This window comes from Hippocampus guttulatus, chromosome 3 (assembly GCF_054856545.1).
Source record: "Hippocampus guttulatus isolate MCC_2025c chromosome 3, RoL_Hgut_1.0, whole genome shotgun sequence".
Classification (NCBI taxonomy): domain Eukaryota; kingdom Metazoa; phylum Chordata; class Actinopteri; order Syngnathiformes; family Syngnathidae; genus Hippocampus; species Hippocampus guttulatus.
Genome location: NC_141263.1, coordinates 17,487,580 through 17,493,579, shown reverse-complemented (window position 1 = coordinate 17,493,579; position 6,000 = coordinate 17,487,580).

The window sequence follows — 6,000 nt, the reverse complement described above, 5'->3', positions numbered from 1 at the left end:
CTTGGAATCATCTTATCCCTGGAGAATTAATGTTCAACCTTGAACACCTGGGTGTATGAATCATGCATGCGTGTGTACAAGCTGTTTAGTTTACGTCTTTGTGGGGCGTGATAGTGGGCCCTTTTGCAATAACTTAAGAAATAAATAAAGCAAAAGGCCACAGCTGTGCTTCAAAGTTGTATGCAATTTAGGCAGGTGACGCGCTTCCTGTCTTTCCTCTTGCTATAGAATACCTCAACTCAAGCCTTTCATCACAGACCAACTGACATGATTTTTCACAACTGACACGATCTTTACTTCGTCATTGCTTATGACCAAACGAACAATTTTCAAAGAGAGTAAGATGATCATTTTTGGTTATAACAAAGGCGGGCGGTGCATTTGGTACCTAAAGCGACAACTGGTAAATTTCCCCGCTGTGGGATCAATGAAGTGTTGTTGTGCATTTCGTTCGTCCTCATCATCATCTTCTTTTACCTGACTTAATTCACCTCTTCACAACACTATTGCGTTCCAATTACAGAAACCATCAATACTACACAAAAATATATTGTAAAGGTCTGCAACTGTGTGATGTCCATCATCTGGAGCAGTTCAGACTGAATATTTAAGAACATGTCACGAAATAACAGGACTTGAATACAATACATCTTACTCACCAGCAATTGGATGACCCGTCTACCTTTCTGAGCCATCATTAATTGTATTCCCCACACTGTCGGTCAGGTAATAACTGTTCAGTGAACTGCTAAAGTGGAAAGTGGAGCAGAACTTGATTTCATCTCCCTGGATCAAACCAACAAATCAATTGAATGAAATGTCAGAGTCCCAGCTACTTTTATCAGCAATTCTAGTTTGTGTGCATCCGTGTGTCATGTCTGTCTTTGTTTTTCTGTCGCGCTCTGTGTCTTTATGTTCGGAGCAAGTAAGTTAAAGGTTGGGTGAAGGTGACCTGAGATACCACAACAAGCTAATTAGCTGCGAACTTAATTAGCCTGCGTAAAAATGTAGCTAAGAAAAGGATAGCAGTAAAAGATAAAAGACAGTCACTTCCTCTCCATACCTCCCGTCTCCTATTTATTAATGAAAATTGCGTGCGTCTACCCTACATAATCAGAGTCTTCTGGGCACAGACTGAAGCTTAACCTCCTGAAAGTCAATTTATCTTCTTATTTCTTTCTCTGCCTTGTCCCTCAGTTTTTACTCTTTTGAATCTTGTCCTCAGACTCCCCTAATTTTAGCTTTTTCTCTGCTGTTTGACAGCAGCTTCCTCTGGTCATGTTTACTCGGGCTCGGCACTGCCCTTCTTCCATACGTCTAGCTGACTTTATGCCAGCTATTGACGAATGCAAACCTGATTCTTCAAGAATTGTTATAGAAAACAAGGCAACTTGAGTATAGAACCAGTCTGTCCAAACCAGGGCTCACAAACATGGTCTGCACGGGCCCCAGGTAGTCCCCGAGGTGCTCATTCGTAGCTCATGTATAAGTACCTCATCAGTAATGGGATATTGTGATTTTCCTTAGAATGTTGTAGAAATTGGTTTGAACAAATGTAACCACTTCCACAGATTTTTTTTTTCTTTTTCAAATTAAGTGTCATACAGATATTTATTTTTCTTACCTTGTTAAGTCATTGTTGATAATTAGTATGAAAAATCATTAACATAGGTGTCTTTACATCGATGAATATAATTAATTATTAATATTCACTGAAATAAAAGATAAAATGTTCTAATTTCCAAAAGCTTGGTGACCGCTCTTCTAAACATTATGCTCAGTAACTTGCATACAAATGATATTCTGTCTCAAGCTTGTTTTCAGGTCGGCTGACTCACTCTGGAAAGCGCGGTGTTACTCGTGTGGTCTACGGGGGGGAATTAGGAGCGGTTGACTGAGATCAGATGAACGTCTGGCATGTCAGAAATTTGGCTGGGTTCAAAAATGATCAAACACATTGGAAATAGGGTTAGGTCCACATTTCTAAAGTCTGTCCTGAGCTTACTAAAATCATGTTAGCAACACTCTGGGAAGGCTTGTCAGTGCCTCTTTCTTTGAGTTTCTAGCACATACATGATTTATGTCATTTTTACCGATGGAATAATACAGTTTGAAATATGTATGTAGACCTTCTGGACCCAAGTGGAATAGGATTGTTTCAAATGTAAAATGTGACTGAAGTGGTCTAAATTGCTTCATTTCTTTCACCCCTTTTGATGCCGACTTAAAATTATATAACAATAATTGCAGTTAAAAGTCTTTAGTTAAAAAAAATTGGGAAGGAGAAACCCAAACTGTTATGGACAATTTTTGCACTTGAAAAGCCATCCATCTTTGTTCTATGTGGTTCCAAAAAGATTCCAAGGTCATCAAAGCATTGCAAACACTGTACCTTGAGATCACCTGCCTACTTTTGACCTGTGGGCCTTGATCAGGCTTACTTTTGTGAAAACAAGCCTTTATTGTTAAACATCTGCTGTCAACATTATTTTCCTCCACAAGACGACTGATACTTGGTTCATTAAAACAACGTATCAGGAATCATGGTCTTCATCTGTTTTGAGTTGTCACATTTTCATTGGTTCCATGGTTGTCGTTGGCAGCGACAATGCTGCATATAAATCAAGAGTTTGCGACATTGATGTTGTTAAATGTGTCTTTTGAATATTGGATTATAGTCTGAAACATGACAGAAGCACATTGAGATAGCTGTAATCTGTTGCTTTATGGTGAATAAGGATTGCTATTAATTTCATAATCAAAAAAGCGATGCAAAGGTGGGAGAAACTGTTTCAACTTCAGTTCTTGTAGCGGCTTCATTATGCCTTCCAAGTAAATGTCACCCAGCTTTATTTGTTGACTACTTGCAAAAGTCAACATAATTAAAGATCATCTGAAATGCTTTCAGTTGTTCCCCATTATGAAAATCAATATCCAATACAACTGCCTTTTGCTATTAGTCTATACAGTGACTTTTTACTCACTGACCTGCCATTTCATAGATGAGTATAAATTGCTTTCTGATAAACAGAACAAGATCAGATAAGAACATGATTGCAGTGCGCTCCCGAGGAGTTTAAGGAGGTTACTTAGCCACCTCATTTTGAACTCTATGATGGTTTATCGACCCATGTTAGACTACACATTAAAATTTGATAAAAGACTGTTTTCACCTTCATTGGAACCCAGGACGTTTCATTCCAGGGGATGGTAGGAACAAAGGGGTGCAGTGATTTTATTGAATATTCAAGAGCAATGTTTTATTTGTATGACAGAAATATGGCAAACACACATTGGCCCTAGGTGTGATTGTGTGTGGGAATGGTTCTGCCCTCTGTAAATCCTATCCTGCTGATTTGGGACCCTTGGCTCCTTATCTAAATCCAATAGTCTCGAACTTGGGTCTTAAACTGGACAGTGATTTTAAATTGGACCGGCAATTTGAAGTTGTTGTGAAATCCAGCTTCTTCCATCTCAAGCAGCTGGCTATAGTAAAGCCTCTCCTTTCTCAACGGTGGTTTGAAACAATAATTCATGGTGCGATCATATCTAAAGCACTTTATTTTGGAGTCAGACGATCCTCCATCAAGTGTGTCCAGTTGGTCCAAAATGCTGCTGCAACTGGTATTCGTAAGAGGGAGCATATAACTCCTACTCTGGCAACCCTTCACTGGCCCCCTGTACTTTTTAGAGTTATTTTTTAAAGATTTTATTATTTTTTGCACCTTTAAATAGCCTCACCCCAGATTACCTCTCTGAGCTCCTCCACGCCTCCGAACCGTCCCGTTGCCTCAGGTCTGTGGACCTGACACTGTTAGAGGTACCGAGGACTAAACAAGTACTTCGAGGGGATTGAGCCTTTTCCGTTGCTGGGCCCTATCTTTGGAATAACTTCCTGCTAAATGTTAGGCAAGCACCCTCACTGCCCATGCTTAAAACTTGTCTTAAAACCAAGTGTGAGATTGATCATAGGATGCATTGGACTAGGACACATCATCAATGATGTGCACGAGATCATCGGGGCTTCGGGTCTTCCAACAGCATAACCTCTCCCTCAGGTGATCCAGCCAGGGTTGCTCAGACCCCGGCTTATGTCTCAGAAGCTTTGGCCCACAGATTGCTTCTCCTTATCTTGAGCCATCTAGAGGCTCTCACTGCCGCCTGGGTGACCATGATGGCCTTCCTTTTCTCTGCACCTGTGATGCCAAGGAGAGTGAACACCTTGCACAGTGAGCGGCTGGAACTGTCAGTTCTATCAACACTCACTTAGTTTTCGAGTTTTAATAATCCTTTTCGTAAAACACTCACTGAGAGCACACACAAATCCCATTTCAATCAGCATAATTTTCCCTGTTTTGCCATCGCTGCTTCTCACTTGTAAAGACATTGTGTCACATTGGCTGCATTTCGTTATCCTTTAAAAATAATGTATGGCCAGGCATTTATATCTTAACTACCATTTCATTTCACATTCATACATCGTGACTCTTTCTTATGATGTTAATGTTTAAAGTTGGCGTTCTGGGACAAAGGCAATTGAAGGTTTCATTCAACAAAGGGAATGTGGTTGAAATTAATCCCTTTGGGTGTTGAGGGAGGCGTCAGCACTCTGACTAATAGGTACTCTAAAGGCTTTGCTATGAGTAAACATCACAGCGATGGCAGCTTATCACCCAAAATTATGCCCAAATTGAACAGAGACTTGGGGATTACCATCGTTAGGTAAATAAATTCGACTTCAATCACAAGGAATCAGAGATTTAAGACTGTGTGAGGCATGCGTAAATCGCAGCCGGCGTGCAGCGGGACAGTCGGATGAATGATCAAAGAGACAGATGGATACGCATCCAGATGACGCCTGCTTAATACTGACAATGTGCGCAACCTCCGGGGGGGGGGGGAGCTGAGGGATCAATAATTTTTCATGGATTAGAAATTAACTCGACTCAGGAGGGTGCATGCCTTTCTGTGGTGCAGGAGAGAATGAGGACTTAAAGGGGTGAAAGTCGAGGCGCTCTCCGATATCAGAGATGGACATCAGAGAGGCGGCGGCAAAGGACGAAAGATGGAGAGAAAGAATCATGCAAAGAGAGGAGTTTTGAAAAAGAGAGTGCAGAAGAGCAAGACAGCAAGAGAGTGACAGAGATCAATTGAGAGAAGTGGGCAGAGTGAGAGGAAAAGGAAGTGAGCAAGGCCGTGGAGATGAAAGGCTATTTGCTGACTTGTTCCCTGACTGGAGAATTGAAATTGATCTCTGACCTGTGTGTGTGTGTGGCCTGTCAGGATGCACAAGATTAAGGAGGGCACTGTTGTGTGCTTTTGCGTAAACTGTGTGTGTGTGTGTTTGTGTGTGTTCTGTGTGTCCACGCAGCCGTAATAGAGAGGTAGCGCAGGCTGATTGATCTAAAAACAGGCAGAGAGAGAACATCACGCACAAATATATTTCGGTCAGATGCGCTTTTAATAAGGGTCAAATCATTTCAAATAGCCATTACTACTGGGTCATGTACTCTTGGATTGAGTTTCATCAACTTCAACTACAGGGTCAAACATTTTTTTAACTGTGGCTCAACTTCACTTCCTCTCAAGCGCAATCAAAGAAGAGGGAAAGGACGTGATCTGAGTTGCTATCTGCATGTTGAAAACCACACCACACAGCCTATTTGGCTTCATCTGTGCATTGATTGTGCGAGCAAAAGCGTCTGGCTGATTATCACGTCATGAATATACTAGTACTATATAGATATTGAATAGTCACATTTGGGTCCAAGAAACTAAAAGACAATGAGACCACAGGTATAATTTGTGACTGCCGCTGTGTGCATGTAAACGTTATTTTCACGTTTAATACTTTTCCCAATATGTTTAACTTTACATTCTATTTGATCATGTAATTGCACTGAAGTCTAATACAATTTTCTATTAAAAATGAGTTGGTTCTTTTTTTTGGGAGGAGGGGCACTAGAACAGATTAATTGTCTCGCCATTCATTTCAATGGG